Raw genomic sequence first — 19,955 nt, 5'->3', positions numbered from 1 at the left:
CCCCTTACATTCCAATTAACTATCTTAAGCGTATCCTTGCTTTGAAATGTACCGGTTCCCAAGTCATTTATTTCCTTCGATATGTTGCCTATTTGCGACGCGTTCGTCCTTATGTTATCTTGTATTTCTGCTATTCGTAGGATTGGTATTCTCAGCTGGTCTTGTGATCGTGCACTCTCTTCTTCTGTCTTTATTCTTTGTATAACGCTATCGTAGTGATTCCTATTCACGTTTCTTGACCTATTTCTTGTTAGACGATATGCCATCCTTATTACTCCCGTTGCTACAGCATCTCGATTGAAGTATATTAATGGGCCATTTTCGTAATAAACATCGATTCTGCGATTCAGAATGCTCGCTGCCGCTGCAATCGACTCTTGTCCTCCCCATTCATTTGTTTCTCTTATTCGCCTCAATAGTTTTTCGATTCTTATTTCTGTTTCTTCACCTAAATGCTTCATTTCGCTGACTGTGTCTCGTAATGACACTATATAATCTTCCAGATTATTCTCAATATGGTCGACTATTCTATTTCGTAGTTCCATTATTCGACTATGATGTTCTTGCGATCCTATTTCTGTTCGGTAGAATTAATACGCAATAGTAGAGAAGAGGCAATGCCCATCTCCTGGAATCTTCTTCACCAGCACCGTTCCACTGTTGTAATACATATGTTCCATTGTTTACTGTATCTTTTTTTTATATCACCGATAACACTGCACTTATTATAATATTTATCTGTTGTATAATGCAGTGTATTGATCGTTAGTCTTAATATACTGGTGACATCCATTAATAACGTTTTATCTATTATGTTTTTAACATTTTATTTGTATTTTCATTGCATAAATTTGTAATCCAACCGTATAAAACGTCATTAGGATGCCACCTGTATTTATTTATGATAAAGATATAAAATAAAATATAAAAATAGTAAAATCAATTATAGGATAATATGGTTATTTCTGTTAATTAATGAATTGTTGACAATTACCTCTCATGATCCTTGGCTCCACTATGATTTTTACTTACCACTTTTGGATTATTTATCGATTACCTCTCCGAGTATATAACTCACAGATGGCTTGTTGATTTCTGGTCTCTAATGGATTGGTCCTGAATTTGTTTGATATCCTGTTTGAAGAAATTCTATTCCATTTCCATATTCCATTGAAATCGCTTTATTTGTTTGGTTTCCAGCTTGTACGTGTCTCGTATTATATGATTCATCATTCATAAAGGTAATGGGTTAAAAGGGAGAAAAGCATACATAAAGGCAGGTTAGTATTAGTTGTACTTGATCCAAACAATAGAAAGAAGTATAGATAAATTAGTATGAAAACAAAACTAATATGCAACCAAAAGTGCATTGGATGAGTGTTAGTTCCGGGATCATTTTGATCCGCATACAGCCCTGCCGGTCCCTCCAGCACTATTTGCAGCAATTGTGATTAGATTATGTGACACTGCTATTACTATTATGTTAGGAATATGATTTGTCAATTTTTGTTAGAGAAGAGTACTGTTTTCTAGCACAACGCGATGTTTCAATGAAGTCAATAAATCATTCAGTCAATTTGATTTTTAAAGAATTGCACAAAAGGGTCTAGTTGACACATCATACCTTACCGAAAACTAAAGTATAACATTCCTAATTCTTATTTCAAACCTATTAACATATTTAAAACATCTTTCCTAAAACCTCACTTATTCGCAGGCGCCAGACTGAAGATATGACTTTCGCTATTGGCATTGCCTGTAATTAATAAATATACTATATAGGAAGATTTATTATACAACTCCAAAGGCTAGATGTCTCCCTAAGCGGACCCTCCGCGTCCTATCTCTTAAGTTAATTGACTTTCTGAACCCTTTTATTGAAGTTCATTTGATGTTTATTTAATAAATTGCTGAAACGTCCAATCTACCCACACAATTATACCCCATGCTTGTAAACTAAAATTTGACGTGTTTCAAGTACTTTTGGCCTTCATTTCCATTTTCATTTTGCAGCGTTTGCTGGGGCAATGGGAGCGCAAGTCGAACCAAAGATAAGGATAAAGGAATGGTAATGGCTGAACAGTCCATGCGGACCTCTCGAATGCCATGAGAAAAGGAAGGGACTGAAGAGGTCAATTTTGGGGGGTTTTAAGGAAAAGACACATAGTACGAGACTTGTGCTGCAAAATGTAAAGAAACCGAAAATCCATCTTCCACTGATTCATCCCTTCATACATATACCAAACTGACATTTCAAAGCCACCTTAAAAATAAACGGACAATATATGAAAAGGCTACCTGCAAGTTGCTTCAAAAGCCAGTTGCCTCCCTAAGCGGAGCCCCCGCATTCTAACTCCCCTGTTAATCTACTCAATGCTATTGGGCTGTCTAGATTTTATTATCTGAGTTCGTTTGATGATTATGATATCTCATTAGCCTTATTTAATAAATAATTGAAATTTCTAATCTATCTAATCAACTATACCCCATGCTTGTGCATGTAATCTAAAATTTAACGTGTTTTTGACTTTGATTAGTTCGTCCTAGGTGACACCTTCAAGTGACTAAAATGCTTCACTTTGAAGTTAGTTTCCTAGCTGATTTTTAAGTTATATAGGGTATATGCTCCAACTACGCTCACACGTTTCCACTATGTCGTCCCACAACATTACGTATAGGTATGTCACAATAGAAGCATGCCATAGTGGAAATCCAGAGCCATAGTTCAAACACTTATCCCAAATCAAAATGAAGCACATATAAGATTAGTTACAATACCATGTACAAAAATGGTGTTTATCATTGTTTTCTGAGTAATACTTCAATGAAAACAACAATGAAAGCTTGTCACGCAAATAGAAGGAGCACCTTTGGGCATTTACTGAAATATTTCAATAGTATAATCATAGAGGTAACTCTAAGACTAGTAGGTCCCGAAGAAAATCATTATTATTTTTGGCTCACTCAGTACCAGAACAACGGTCCCAAGCAGTCCCAAGCTATTTCACTCACCCCTGCATGTTCTGCATGAATCCACACACCCCTGATGTTATCTGTCAAACTTTCATAGCGAATCAAAACAAACATAGTGTAGTAATAGAATTTCAACTAGAATAGGGTACGTTAATCGTATGCTTGGGACCAATAGGCTACTAAAGTGGTGAGCCAATTTAAAATCGTTAGTTTCGTATTGATTGTTGGTATAATTCCCTTGCAAACTCAAATAAATCTATCTGCGTAAAAATAAATAAAATAAGAGGGATTTGCGGCAAAACCCGCCAGTATCACACCCAACGTCAGTGCCTATACGTAAGCGTACTACGACGCGGCTCTCAATTAAAGGAGTAACAAGTGTGATACTATCACTGCTGGACTAGATCTTTGGTTCTCTCATGCAGTGGTTTATCAGAGAGGGGAAGCTTAGTAATCCCCATTGCCTGCCCATAGCGCCATTCTATCGCGGCATGAGCCAGCAACGCCGGCCATAAACCTACCGTCTCCAACACTCCACTAGCATGAAATTAAGCCCGCCCACCAACAGCAAGGTGCAAAAACTAGCCAAGGGGAGGGTATTAGTCGTATGCTAGCTTTATATAACAAAATCAATCCAAATTAGCGGGCTTATTGGTTACATCCCAAGTAACAATTTGGGTTTTAGGAGGGTAGTTTAGACCATGATTGTAGAGTACTCTAAAACCACAATATAACTTACAATGTTACTTAGGCTGGGATGTGCATTACATGCTTGTGAACGATTTCTCACTGCCATCAAGCGTTTGGTTAAACATAACAAATGTTCAACGGGGATGGGATGGGCATTGAAGTGTGCACGGGGAATATATTTTTTGACGAACGATTAAAGATAAGTGTTTCATATGCGGAAATATCCCTAACGGAAAGTCCAGAAGCAGAAAGAAAAATAACTAATAAGGGTGAGGAAATTGACATGTCAAGGAAAAAAAATGGAGTTACCAAAAATCTATTACAATGAATGTTAGTTCCATTTCCTATCATCCTCTGTTCATGAACATCGCAGCGAATGTTAGAAGTTGACCTTGCAGGCGATGTAATGGTTTTTTGCCTTTTTTTATTTCGTGTTTTGTCTGTGCTTTCACCTACACAAGCAAGCATTTGCCTTGATTTTTATGTATAACATGGTAGAACGACGCACATCCTTGCCTCGAATCTCTCCAGCAGAAAAAGCATACGAAGTCGAGTGTGAGAGGAAATGAGCGCTTCTTGTTTGCTTTTAGGCTATCCTTATTCAGAAGCATTGAGAGAGCAGTGGAGAAAGCACAGGTCTGATAATCAAACGTTCGTTGTTCGAGTCCAGTCGGCAACCTTTTTCCAATTTTTTTCGACATAATTAATTTACCTCACTAATACACTCTACATTTTTCGGTCTCCCATTTTCTTGCATTGGACCGCAGGTATATCGCATCCTCGGTTCATGCGGTCTCCACTTACATCCTCTGATGATGAATCCCACATAATTGTAAGCGAATCTTACATCCACCGGTTGGGTGTACAGTATTTTTAATAAATATCAAGATTAATGCACCAGAACTTCACTAAACATCTCAACGTAGTCTACGTCAACCATGCGGTCGTGTATTGTACACAACCCCACCAATTTTTAGATTGAATCATTTCCCGAGAAGCTGCATGACAATGTACATGTACTTCGGCAAACCTCTGCCAGAACGATGAATGGTTCATAACTTTCTTCTCCTGCTCCAGCTTCTGTCATCAGTCACACTTCTCATTCTCACGGAGGGGCTGCATTTCGAGTGTCACTTCCTTGAAGCGAATGACTGGCAATCAGTTCGTTTAATATAGAAATTTTTCTTAAAACTTCTGTTTGTCGGATTTCCCAGATTTCTCTATCTTTTCAATCTGTAAATTGATGCACACAACTGAACTGAACTGTTCTTGTTCACGTCTGTTTCAAAACTGATCAAGTTATCCTCTCTCAGCTCTCAATTTCCATGGAAGCTTTCCCGTTTGCTTACGCATCGCTACGTGTTTTCTCAGAGACGTACTACAATTACAGCTCTCAATTTCTATGGAAGCTTTCCTGTTTGCGATGCTTTAGCTACATGTTTCTCTCATAGACGTACTAGAATTACTCTAGCGCTTTTGAGAGATTAGTGCTTTTGCTTTATTTCTACTTTTCACTCTCACACTCTCGCGTTTCTGAGAGCTAAGTGCTTTTGTTTTATTTATTTTATTCACATTCTGTTTGAGGTAGCAGGCTACTAGGCTACACACGATTTATTATTATCACATGCATTATTATTATTTGAATACACTAGAACTATTATTACTTTTAATTTATTATCAACATATATTATCTACACTGTTCTTAATTTTTTCCGCCAAACTCACGGGATACTGAGACTGATTGCCATACTTCGGCACGTTCGACACAACGCTTGACCCAGCTTTCGGCACAGATTGAGATGTGCAGTGTTGAACACCCCTTGGAGACAGATAAAAGTAAAACGCACCGATTGCTTCGCCGTTCTTCCATGACGGCGGCATACAAGACACTATTTAATTATACATATGGGTCATTCCGCGCCAAGTATCCGAGGCACGTGAAATGGCCCTCTTCCGATTTGGACCAAATTTGGAGGAGATGTTTATTTATTTTGGTCTAAATTTTATGAATCCAATTTTTTGTGCCGATCGAAGCACCCCCAGGTCCAGGGGAACCTTTTTAATTTTTCTTGATTTTCAAGAAAGCACTACTTTCTTCCATCAATATCAAACTGAACAATGCATTAGGTCCTAAGTAACATTGACAGATTCTCTTCGTCGACTTTCTCTTTGCATCCCCATGGTCATGTAAAGACATTCCCAGGTATTTTCAGCACACAGATCGATAAAAGAAGTTTTTATCTAGCATCTAATATGACAAACACAACAAGAAATGCTTATGTGCTCAAGTTATTAACGACGAAAGTCAACGAAGAGACCTAATGATATGTTCAACTTGATATCTATCTATCGATACCTAAAAACGGTTTTAAAAGGTGTTATTAGGTATAGATAGTGGCGACGATCACCCGAAACATCTATTAATGTCAACCAGATCGTTTGACTTAGACGTTTCAACTCGGCCGACCCCTTGATTTTAATATAATTTAATTTGATTTTTTTTTTTTATTTTTTTTTTTCTTTGGTTTGTTTTTTTCCGTCGATCTTGTTTTACGTGATGAGCATCAATGCTACCGACGTGTCAGGAAGGCAGCTCCCACACCTGGACCCTACCTATCGACCCATCAACTCATGAACCAGGGACCAACCTTTACTTCCCATCCGAAGGAAGGCGTGATCAGAGATGTTATGCCTCAGAACATCCCGGCGGCGCCGACTGGTATTGAACCCAGGCCTGCTGGGGTGAGAGGAAATCACGCTTATCACTACACCACCGGTGCCGTTAATTTGATTTTATAGATAATATAGATAATATAAATAGCTAGGTACACACTTAGAAAAATTTATGTAAATTTAGGTGCTCTGAGATTGACATATACGAGCATCAATTTGGACATAAAATTGAGTCATAATAGACGCGAAATTCAGCTCAATCAAACGTACTTTCGAACTTTCGAACTGCCAGAAAGGAGAGCATCATCGGACTCGGAAGTCCTAATTGTTAAGGAGGAAGACCCTTCTCGGCTCGACCAAGGTGGCCTTGTCACGGTCAGCTGATGTTCGCCAACGAAGGGAGACGCCGTTGACACCGAAAAGGCTACTTCGGTAGCTGCACAGGGATTGCTATATACCCTGGTTGCGAACCGCTATCGCAACGCGCAAACCCAAGCCTCAAATCCACCATTGTAGTGACTACAGCTCCAGTCACCATCTTCCAGACCAGTTGAAGACACCGATCCGCCATTGTCGACGGAGTGATCAAGCCAAACAACAGCTGCCCAATATAATCACCACCAGCGAGCGCTCGCCATCGTCCAGCAAACACAACCGCTACGTACCAAGGAAGCAAAAACCCATAGAACACACCCCATAATAGCCCAATAAAACCATCCGCACCATATTTCCATTTGAATAAACTTCTAGACTTTTTCCACCCACACTTTAGCTTCCAATTAATTTCATCATCATTTTAGAAATCCCACAGTTTCTGCACAAGTTGTTCCGCGTATCCCTCCGAATTACCCAGTAGCATGCCGGCTCTGTGACACAGTTCAGGGGTCTCATGCTACTGAGCTAGTTATCCGGGAGTCTTAGTTGAGCCACTAGGATGAGTCTCATCTAGTCACAGGATATTCGATTTCGCTAAAAAGGTCTGTCTGGACTCAGCTCCAGCACAACACATTCTTCGAGAAGCGTCTCCGAGCGGCAGCGTCCACAATGCTGGAATTCTCTATGGCTCTTCTTTCATCGAACAACTCCTCACCGGGAAGCGATATGATTAAATTCAATCTTCGGAAAAATCTCCCAGATATCACTATTTAAAAGACGCTTGCTAGACTTGGAGACAGGTCAAAGTAATAGCCATTCGAAAACCTGGCAAACCAGCGTCTGACCATAACTCATACCGATCGATTGCGATGCTTTCGTGCATTAGGAAATTGTTGGAGAAAATGATCCTTCGGAGACTCGATCAGTGGGTCGAAACAAAACACTTGCTATCAAATACACAGTTTGGGTTCCGCAAGAGCAAAGGAACAAAAGATTGTCTAGCGCTGCTTTCCACAGATATTCAACTGGCTTTGCGCACAAGGAGCAATTGACTTCAATATTTTTGGACATTAAGGGGGCTTTTGATTCAGTTTTCATTGAAATCCTGTCAGACAATCTGCACAGATGTGGAATTTCTGGAATTTTAAATAATTTCTTGTACAATTTGTTGTCAAAAAAGCAAATAAACTTTTCCCTTGGACAACTGACAACTTCCAGAATTAGCTACATGGGCCTGCCCCAAGGCTCATGTCCCAGCCCTCTTCTTTGTAAATTTTATGTCAAAGATATCGACAACTGTTTGGCAGAACAATGCACGCTTAGACAACTTGCAGATGGCGGTGTGGTTTCCGTAAGAGGTCCACACAGATAACTTCAAGAGCAAATTTTCATTATGTCGTAAGTAACATTCGCACCAATCCGAGAAAAATAATTTCAATTAAACCCGTATAATCTCATAGTGATAGCAATGTTTAACATATATAGCAGGGTTCTAATCATACAAATGCAATTCGCTAGCTTTCATGTTAAAAAATACTGGTTTTTAAGTCAAAAGCTATTATACGTCGTTTGGTGGCCCCTATTGTTACTTAAGTCAAAGTGTATTTACCAGGATATTCGGGAGAATTATCAATTACGTCTCCTTACGTGCAGCCCATTCATTATTTTAGGACCATCGAAATCATCTTAGCAACAAACAGTTCGACTTATTCACTTTAATAATAAGAAAGCGAAACGACGAACGTACACTTTTCATGGGTTTCTCAGCGCTGTTACTTAAGTCAAACTGCATCTCCATAGAAATCGGGTGACTTAAGTAATATCGAAAACTATTTTGATCGTAAATAAATTTAAAAATGGGATGTGATCCTATATTCGGACAGAATATAGTGTAATAGCAGGAGCATCGATTGACACTGATAGCTCGACTTTGTTTACTTTTGTTACTTTCGACGTAATGAAAATTTGCTCTTGACTTGTCTTCTTGAGCTAGGAATGTAGGGATCGAATTCTCGCCGCAGAAAACTGAACTGGTAGTGTTTACTCGAAAGCGGTACCCAGCCCAAATGCAACTTAATCTTTTGGGCACTTGGAATACCCATATAACGTATTTGAACCAAAATGTCAACAGAGGACCAACTTTCTCCGTTCAATTTGCGGCACATGGTGGGGTGCTCATCCGGGAGACCTCATAACGCTTTATAAAACGACTATTCTCTCTGTTCTAGAGTATGGCTCTTTCTGCTTTCTCTTGGCAAGAAAATGTCACCTAGTAAAATTGGAACGAATTCAATATCGTTGTCTGCGTATTGCTCTTGGCTGTATGCACTCAACGCATAACATGAGTCTCGAGGTTCTGGCAGGAGTAACACCCCTCCAGAACCGTTTCTGAGAGCTCTCTCTCAGGATACTAATCAAATGCGGAGTGACAAACACACTCATGATTGCAAATTTTGAAGAATTTTTTGAGTTGAACACACAATCTCGATTTATGAGAATCTACCACCACTACGTATCCTCGGATATGTGTCTTCCTTGTTATACTCCAGACCGTTCTCACTTCACCAATCGCAGTTCCTCAATTGAATATGATCTGTCCATGAAACAAGTGATTCATGGGATTCCAGATCAACTTCGAACTATTATTATCCCGCGTATTTTTACTGAAAAGTACCAACACGTCAATTACGTGAAAATATATTTTACAGACGGGTCACGTCTTAATGGATCCACTGGCTTTGGTGTCTTCAATGAAAACTATAGCGCCTTCCACAAACTTCAGGAACCTTGTTCCGTTTATGTTGCTGGGCTGGCAGCAATCAACTTCGCAATGGGGATGATTTCCAACATGCCCGCAGACCATTACTATATCTTCTCGGATAGTCTTAGTTCGATTGAGGCTATTTCGGTCGATGAATCCAAGTAAACACTCATCTTATCTAGATAGAGCTGGAATTAGGGCGTAACAGCCTTTGTAAACAATGACTTCTCTTGTTGATTTCTCGGAATTCAAGGCACACCTGCACATATCAACATATCCATCCGGTAAGAGAAGTCTTCCTCTTCTCGACGGTGATGTCGATTTGTCAGGGAGAGCCATGACTTCCGAGAAATCATAGAGAGAAGTCATTGTTTACAAAAGCTTTTACGCCTTAATTCCAGCTCTATCAAGTTATTTCCTTTCAAAGGTAATACCAACAATCAATACGAAACTAACGATTTTAAATTGGCTCACCACTTAGTAGCCTATTGGTCCCAAGCAAACGATTAACGTACCCTATTCTAGTTGAAATTCTATTACTACACTATGTTTGTTTTGATTCGCTATGAAAGTTTGACAGATAACATCAGGGGTGTGTGGATTCATGCAGAACATGCAGGGGTGAGTGAAATAGCTTGGGACTGCTTGGGACCGTTGTTCTGGTACTGAGTGAGCCAAAAATAATAATGATTTTCTTCGGGACCCAGTGGCCTTAGAGTTACCTCTATGGTAATACCCCGTACAGACTGTGGCTTATATCATGTAATATAGGCTGTCTTGCAATGAGCACTCATACATCTAGTTTTCATTGGAAATCCTATGTATGAGTGCTCATTGCAAGACAGCCTATATTACATGATATAAGCCATAGTCTGTCCGGGGTATAAGGGAGCAGATTAGTGTGCTGGTCGAAAGATCATATATGATTACCTTTGTATGGGTCCCTTCACATTGCTCAATCCCAGGCAATGAGAAGGCGGACTCTCTCGCAAAGGTGGGCGCGCAGGAAGGCGAATTTTATGACAGGCAAATTTCACACGGTGAATTTTACCATTTAGTGCGTCAGAGTTTTTCGAGTTGGAAAACCGATTGGGACAGTGCAAATCTTGGACGGTGGTTACATTCAATTATTCCTAATGTTTCTTCGAGAGCGTGGTTTTAAGGCTTGGACTTAAGTCGTGACTTCATTCGCGTGATGAATAGACTTATGTCCAACCACTAGATGCTCGCTAGATGCTCATCTCAATAGAATAAACCTCGTGCACAGCAACATCTGTCGGTGTGGAAACGGTTACGATGACATCGATCACAGTCGATTTATGTGTTTCTGCAAATGTCTAGTATAAGAATTTAATTCGTTTGTCTTTTGTATCTCTTATTAGTTTTTGTTTGTCTTGTCCCCCGTCTCCTCGATGAGTCTCATCGTCGCCTACTGGTCACCATAGCCGGTCGAACTCCAGAACCACACTACCGTTCATACTGGCGACATCGCTCTGATGAGACAACGAAACTCTACCCCCATGCTCCTCCCCTTTTCCTATCCTTCGACAATGTACCCCTCTAACCTCGAGTAAGCCGCGAGTATTCGGCCCAACTCCTACTAGACATAGAATTAAGTGAATTTTGTTACAAACAAAGAACAATGAATTATCGGCTCCGTAAACCTAACGCGATTGAGCCTTAAAAATAAACGAACTAGATAAAAAATAAAAAATAAATGATCAATGTCAGTTTGTAATAATAACAGGTATTGTTCTATATTGAAAATTAGACTACTTTATTACATTTTTTAACCAATCTGTATATGCTTCAGAGCATGCCGTGCAATATTTATGGTGATTATTATACAAAATAGGAGCTAAATCCAGTGCGTCATATAAATACTAAAATATAGGGATATTTTAAACTTGTCTACATAAGCATCATACATTAAAGAATCAATAAAAGATTATCTATTAAGGTACAAATCTGTCACTACTGTTGAACAATAGCCATTTTTTATTAGTAGATGTATGAAAGTATTTTTTTTTTTTTTTTTATTAATTACTTTATTTGTACAGGCTCAATCGAATAAACTTTACAGAGCCGAGTTATCATTTTCGTTATACATTATTGATGTCTTATATTATATATAAGTTAAAGGAGCTGGACCGGATACTCGCGGTTGTCTCGAGGTTAGTGGAGATTTACAATTTTTTTGGATGGGAAAAGGGAGAGGGAGGTTTGAAATGTGGTTTTCGATACAAATATTTAATTAATCCTAAAACATGAACTAATTTCTATTCATCTTGAAAACAAACATTAAAAAAAAACTACACGCACAATACACAAACTAAACACAAGGTTAATAAAACTTACAATCTAAGGTTAGTATTCTTAAAGTAAACATATATGAGTTTCATAAACTCCAGATCACGTCTAGTCAAAATATCCCGAACTGGAACATTAGGTTGTCTACCTCGAGCCCGAAGGGAATCGCACAGCTCAGATCTGACTCCACGATGCTCAGCACAAGACCAAAGGATGTGATCGGCGTCTTGGTAACCTTGTCCACATTCACAGAGATTGCTGTCTCCCAGCCCAACACGGAACAAGTGAGCGTTTAACGAATAGTGATTGGACATGAGGCGAGACATCATACGAATGAAGTCTCGACCCACATCCAACCCCTTGAACCAAGGACTCTTCGACACCTTAGGGATGATCGAATATAGCCATCGTCCCAAACTCCCTTCACTCCACTTATTCTGCCAGCTGACGAGTGACTGTTGACGATAAATGAAGAAAAATTCGTTGTAGGCGATTTGTCGATCGTAAATATCGCCTTCCATAGCGCCCACCTTAGCAAGTGAGTCCGCCATCTCATTGCCCGGAATCGAGCAATGAGATGGGACCCATGCAAAGGTGATGACAAAAGATCTTAAAGATAAAGCACTTAAAAGCTCTCGTATTTTCATGAGAAAATACGAGGAGTGCTTTACCGGCCTCATGGATCGAATAGCCTCGACAGAACTGAGACTATCCGTAAAAATAAAATAGTGATCTGGTGCAAGTGAGGTGATCGTTTCTAGCGTATAGTGTATTGCCGCCAGTTCAGCAACATATACGGAACAAGGAGCTATGAAATTCGTTAAAAATACCAAAACCAGCGGACGACTCTATTAGTGATCCATCTGTGAAGAACGATCTTGCGGAATCAACTTGGCCAAACTTTGCAGCGTAAATTGACGGAACAATCATGGAACGATGATGTTCTGGGATCCCACGAATCTCCCGCGTCATAGATAAATCAAAACTAACTGAATTGCCGAAGTCAGAGAAGCATACACGATGAGGATTATGCTGTGAAGGGCTGACATCCTGTGTTATGTACACGTAGTACAATGTCATAAAACGAGTTTGGGGGTTTAGCTCAAGAAGCTTCTCAAAGTTTGCAATCACCAGTGGGTTCATAATTTCACAACGGGTGAGGAGCCTGAGGGATAATTCCGAAAACCGATCAGATAGTGGCAACATGCCCGCTAACACTTCGAGACTCATCGTATGAGTCGAGTGCATGCATCCTAACGCGATACGAAGACAGCGATACTGGATCCGTTCCAGTTTGATGATGTGCGTTTTAGCCGCCGACTGGAAGCAAAAACTACCGTACTCTAAAACCGATAAAATCGTTGTCCGGTACAACGTCAGAAGATCTTGTGGATGGGCTCCCCACCACGTTCCGGTAATTGTTCGAAGAAAATTGATCCTTTGTTGGCATTTTCGTCTCAGATACTCAATGTGGGATCTCCAGGTGCATTTGGAATCGAACCAGACCCCAAGATATTTGAAAGACATGGAATGAGTGATCGGCCTACCCAAAAGTTGAAGCTTCGGTTGTGCTGGGCTATGCTTCCTAGAAAAAACGACCAACTCAGTTTTCTCCGTGGAGAATTCGATACCTAGCTGAATAGCCCAAGTAGACAAATTGTCTAAGGTATCCTGTAAGGGTCCTTGCAGGTCGGCCTCTCTGGGCCCTGTCATAGACACAACTCCGTCATCTGCAAGTTGTCTCAGCGTGCAGTTGTCACTTAGACAATTGTCAATTTCTCTGACGTAGAAATTATACAAAAGGGGGCTTAAACATGAGCCCTGGGGGAGGCCCATGTAACTAAATCGTGAAGCTGTAGAGTTTCCATGAGAAAAGCTCATATGTTTCTCTGACAGCAAATTGTACAAAAAGTTATTAATTAATGGAGAAAGGCCACATGCGTGGAGTTTGTCTGAAAGGACCTCAACCGATACTGAATCAAAAGCCCCCTTAATATCCAAGAACACAGAAGCCATTTGCTCTTTTTTAGCAAAAGCCAACTGAATTTCGGTGGAAAGCAACGCGAGACAGTCGTTCGTTCCCTTGCCCCTACGGAAACCAAATTGAGTATCTGAGAGTAGGTGGTTCGTCTCAACCCATTTGTCCAAGCGAAAAAGGATCATTTTCTCCAACAATTTTCGAATGCACGATAACATCGCGATGGGACGATACGAGTTATGATCTGAAGCGGGTTTTCCAGGCTTTTTAATGGCTATAACTCTCACTTGCCTCCAATCATCCGGAACAATATTGAGCTCCAGGAACTGACAAAACAAGTTCAGCATGCGCCTCTTAGCGACGTCTGGGAGGTTCTTCAACAAGTTGAACTTGATTCTATCAGCCCCCGGAGCCGAATTGCCACACGAAAGGAGCGCGAGTGAGAGCTCCAGCATTGAAAAGGGCTGGCTGATCTCGTCTACCGAATTCGTCGTTTCGCGAGGAATCATCCGTGCCGGCACGGAATCAGGACATACTTTTCGTGCGAACTTAAGAATCCAACGATCTGAGTACTCCTCGCTCTCGTTGTTTGAAGACCGGTTACGCATCCTTCGCGCCGCATTCCACAGCGTATTCATCGACGTTTCGCGCGATAATCCGTCCACGAATTGCCGCCAGTATCCGCGTTTCTTGGCTTTGATGAGGCTTTTGAGTTCGCGTTCAAGAGTCGAGTACGCTTCGAAATACACGGGTGTTCCACGTTTCCGGAAAAGCTTAAACGCGTCGGACTTTTTACGATAAACCTCTGTGCATTGGTGGTCCCACCAAGGGGAAGGAGGTTTCCTACGCAAAGACGTTCCAGGAACCGACCGAGTTTGAGCTCGAAGCGCGCTGTCCAAGATCAGATTGGAGAGGAAGTTATATTCCTCCAACGGTGGAAGCCCTTCTACCGACGACACGGCTTCCTCTATCGCGGTCTTGAACGTTGTCCAATCGATATTACGGGTGAGGTCGTACGCGACGTTAACGGATTCCGACGGATTGAACCCACTGGCAATCGAAATTTTGATCGGCAAGTGATCACTACCGTGGGGATCTTGGATTACATTCCACGTGCAATCCAACGATAATGAGTTAGAGCAAAGTGTGAGGTCTAATTTACTTCCACTCGAGGATGGTCCAGCCAAACGTGTTACTTCTCCATTGTTAAGTATTGTCATATTGAAGTTATCACAGAGGTCATATATAAAAGTAGAACGGTTGTCATCATACAGTTCCCCCCAGCCTGTACCGTGGGAATTGAAATCTCCCATGATCAACCGTGGAGCAGGAAGTACCGAACATATATCTGAAAGTTGTTTGCGATTAACAACGGCTCTAGGAGGAATATAAACAGAAGCAATACAAAGGCTCTTACCTTTAATAATAGCCTGACATGCAACAACTTCAATACCTGGAAATTGTGGAAGATTCACTCTATAGAAGGAATGGCACTTTTTGATCCCCAAAAGTACCCCTCCTCCACGCGAATCCTCACGATCCAGTCGAATAATGTTAAAATCATAAAAAGGAAGATCAATATCTGAAGAGAGCCAAGTTTCACAAAGAGCAAATGCATCACAATCATTATTGTGAACTAAAAACTTAAAAGAGTCTAATTTAGGAATAAGACTTCGACAATTCCACTGTAGAATAGTGATCAAATCCCCGACCTCGTTTGGAAAATTATCCATCGAAGGAAATGATTGCTGCAAGGAGGGGCCATTTCAACGTCAATTGCTTTAAGAGGGTCTTCACAGTAGGAAGCATTGCCAGAACAATGCTTTTCAGAGGATCAGAAATATTCAGGTACTTGAGGATATCGTCCACAATTTTATCAAATGAGAACAACCCAGATGAAGAAGGGGCTTCTGTTCTTAAAAATGGGACATCAGGGGTTTTGGATGTCCCCGGGAGAGGTGGAAAATCCTGGGTATAGTCAGTTCTTCTGAATCCAGGAGGAGTAGAAACTTCCTTTTTTCCACCACTCCTTGATTTGGGCAAGCTGATTTGAGGTTCTTCATTCTCAACTTTCCGCGAACGGATGCGTTTTCGTTTCCGTGCTGAAAAAAGGAAAGAAGTTCCCTCCTCAGCCAAGTCAGAGTCAGTCTCGTCATCTGACAAAAGAGAAAAGGGATTTTTGTCGTTGGTCGATGGCGTGGCCGTCTTAAGCATTTCTGCAAAAGACTGCCGGGAACGTTCCTTAAGTGAGCGTTGTAATTTCTCCCCGCGTTGTTTGTACACCGGGCATGACGAGATACCATGAGGAGTTCCCTTACAGTACACGCATTTTGGTGCAGTGACTGTGCAGGCGCCATCCTCGTGCTTCTCCCCGCATTTGGAACAGCGTGCCTTGCTGCCACAGTGGGACGCCGTATGTCCCAACTGCTTACAGTTTTGGCAGTTCATGACCCGGGGAACGAACAAGCGCACAGGTAGTCGAAGTTTTCCCAGCTCGATGTAGTGAGGAAGGGCTGAACCAGAAAAGGTCACACGGAACGAGTCTGTGGGGGTAAAACTCTTTTTACCCTCGCTGACAGATACTGAGCCCAGTTTTTGGACATCCAGTATCTTCACCGGGGGAAGCAAACGGTTCTTGAAACGGCCAACCGCCTGCTTCTCCAAGATCTCGGGGGTCAGACTCGCTTCGGTGACCACACCTTCGATCTCCACATCACGAGCTGGGATGTAAACTCTATACTCGAGCGTGAAGAGCTGGGAGGCAGCAATCTCGTTAGCCTGCTTCAGGCTAGAGACGGAGACACGAAGTTTATTGTGCCTAACCTTCGTGATTTCAGTCACGGCCGAGTATCGCTTCGTCAGATCATTCGTAATTTGCATTACATTCAAAGGTTTGTTTCTGGGCTGAAAGTAAACAACCCATGGGCCAGTCGAGTCATCTGGATAGGCTCGCGATCGGGGGTTTATCTGAGCCTGTCCTTTGCCAGACTGAGACGATGAACCAGGGATGACATCATCTTTCTTCTGAGATGACGTACGTTTTCGACCCTTCTTGCCATCGCGTGGCAAAGTGGTGTCATCTTCCGACAAAACGTCCATTTCGTCTTGCGACAAAATGTCCATTTTACCGTACTAGTGGGAGCGAAAAACGCTCTACCACTGAAACGATAATCACTCGGACACAATACACAAAAAAAAACTACAAACACAGAACACAAACTTAAAATTTAACAGATGGGCGAAAGAGAGAAACAAGAACAAAAACTTATCTGATAATCCTATACTACTACCACCGAGCGTTTAAACAGCAGCAGCGGAGCGACGCGCAGCGTGGATGATCTTCGATCAGCGTGTGCGGGCGGTCTTCGTTGGTGTGTGCTTGTATGAGGGTCGGCACTCAGCTGAACACACGATGATAGATGAGCGGTGTAAATGCGGAGGCAGATGCTGACACTCGATGACGATGATCCGTGTGCAGGTATGCGTTACCACGCACCGATGGTGCGCAAAATGGTTGGCGAATTGGCAATCGCCAAAACAATTTTCCTTCCGATGATGCCGAAAACACACTTTCTTCTCAGAAAAAAACTCACTTTTAGTTAATTGTTTAACTGGGAACTATGTCAGGAAACACTAAGCGAGAAAAACTGATAATTTAAATCAAGTGAATATCGAGAAAACTTCCAAAATAGCGGAGCGCGAACTAAGTCGACCGTACTTCTTGCTAGGACGCAGTGGAGTGATATGAAAGTATTTTATCGCCTATCAATTATTTTTTTTTTTTCGTTATAACTTGCCGCTCCTTAAAAATGCCCCAATATAACGTATTCTTCTACACTCAAAAAAAATGTACACGTCTGATTCAAATGTTTGAACTCTTGATTTTTCAAATGCACATCCACATTGATTTTCAAGGATTTCCACATTGGATCAAAGTGTTGTTTTAGTGCTTTACACTTTGGGTTGATGAAAAATCCTACTCCATCAATTCAAGTGTATTTCACGTTGAATCCAATTGAATAACTTATGAAACCACACCACTGTTCAAAACAAATCGCTTTCAAGTGATTAGCATTTCAATACGATGCGAATTACTTGTTTCTCAAAGGTAAACAGGAATAAATTTTTTTCCACCTGTCAACTTCATCCTAAATCAAGTAAAAATGGCGTTGCCATGGGAAACAGCTGCACCGTATGCAAATTATACAATTCCCGAAGATTATGCTCGAAGAACCTGTTTCGTGGATAGCAGGGCCAAGAGTGATTTTCATGCTAGATAAAATTTCCGAAGGAGATCATTACAAACCGAAAAAAAAACAGTGGTAAAGGAAGATGATTATACACCCGTGGCCCGGTGTTTCGAGTTGATAGGTTCAGTGAAGTGTGGATTGACAAGGAGAGGTATATGATATGCATGAAATTATTTTATCTGATTTATTTTCGGATTGTTTGCAGTGATGGAGTAGTACGTGGATTCTCTTCTGAGGGATTGATTCTGGAGGATATTCTGGGAGCCATGTCTATCGAACTAGAAACTTAATCGAAAAGGTGAGTAACTTCTATTGTACTGCCAATAGCATTAAAATCTTATCAGCATTCTCTTTTCAGTACTATCCTTACAGTAAACCTCTTTACTTTAATTGGGTCACGAATGGCTCCTGTACAGGATGACTGGCATCGAGGTCGAGCTGGGGAAAGCAGCAATACAATATTAAAATGTAAATTTTTTAAATAAAATTGAAATTTGTCTAACAAATTTGTGTGATAAATAATTAAAACCCAATAAACATGACATACTAATCCGATATGATTGACATCACACTTACAAGTGTAGAGCGATTGAAAATTATGTGTCAGATTTTTTAAGTCAACAACCGGGACATATGGAATCCGTGTGTGTCGCAAGCGTTTTTATAGTGATAAGAAATAGTTTATTTCAAAACATTCACACTTGAAATTGATGTGTTTGCCAAATTGCGCAAATTTAGAAGTGAAACACATGTGAGTGACGTGTTATTTTTTTATGAGTGTAGGTTGGAATTCTAAAGCATAACATAAAACTATTGGTTGTATCTTAGCATTTCCTAGTCCAACTTGAGCGCGTTAACATGTATGTTAGCTCTAAAGCTAGCTTGCTGGTTTTATTAGGTACAGCGAATTAAAATAAAACAAAAACCTTGGCAACCTGTCAAAAAATCAACATTCTAAGCGATCCTCCTATTTTCTCTTGGCTAATTATGCTCATTGGCTCCCCATTCCACGAAAAGCATTTTCAATACAAGGTTTAAAGCTGTGATGCCAATACTGGCCATTTCCAACCGGAAACTGTCTGTGTAGTTTTAAGAAGTGTTCGTGGATTTTTCAGAAGTATATCGGAAAGCCACCTTTTCAATATTTTTAAGAGCTCCTTCACCGTACTGTGCCTTATGTTATTTGAGAGACCCCATAACTGTAGATCCTCCAGGAGTTTCATATTGGCGATCGTCTCATATTCATCGTGTTCAAAAGCACTGAAGGGGTTTTAATTTCTTAAATATGAATCGATTTGTTTATGTGCGTCCACATCAGTGCCAACGTCAGTCCTGAAGGTATCGTTTTTTTTTTCCAGCTCTGTGTTCTCGGCATCTGGAATGAATGTTTTTTTGCGTTGATTAATCCATTATTTACCGAATATTCTTCTTTACTTTTCTTTTATTGATATTGGTAATAGTTTTAAAGACTACTTGTCAGCCTAATTTTATAACAACCACATAAAACCATATTTTAATCATAGGCTGCAATGGACGCTATGTTAAAACAATGATAAAATAAGAATAAATTTTCCAAGCATTTAGATTGTTATTTGAGAAGTTTCATAGAAATCGAAGAGCCTTCGACCCAAACCTGTTCGGTAATTTAAAAAAAAAAATCTACATATGCAGAAAATGTAATAAATCCAACCTTACATTACATTGGATGTAAGAGAAATTTGTTTTGTGTGAAGGAAAAAAATCCTTCACCATGCACTAGTTTGGAATCTCAGGCAGACCCAGGGGCTCGTTGCGATGAAGCTCTGACAGAGATATCAATGAAATCAATAAAAATAATAGCTGGTCCCAAGGCAAGGCAGATGCACGAAATTTGGACATTTAAACTATAATCATTGAAATTCTTCGAATGATTTCAACTCCTCAGCTACGTACTTTGCTTGAAACT

The sequence above is a fragment of the Ochlerotatus camptorhynchus genome, unplaced genomic scaffold (assembly GCF_037179485.1).
Source record: "Ochlerotatus camptorhynchus isolate MF236.1 unplaced genomic scaffold, CSIRO-AGI_Acam_v1.1 ptg000349l, whole genome shotgun sequence".
In the NCBI taxonomy this organism is placed as follows: domain Eukaryota; kingdom Metazoa; phylum Arthropoda; class Insecta; order Diptera; family Culicidae; genus Ochlerotatus; species Ochlerotatus camptorhynchus.
Note: the sequence above shows the minus strand (reverse complement) of the source record.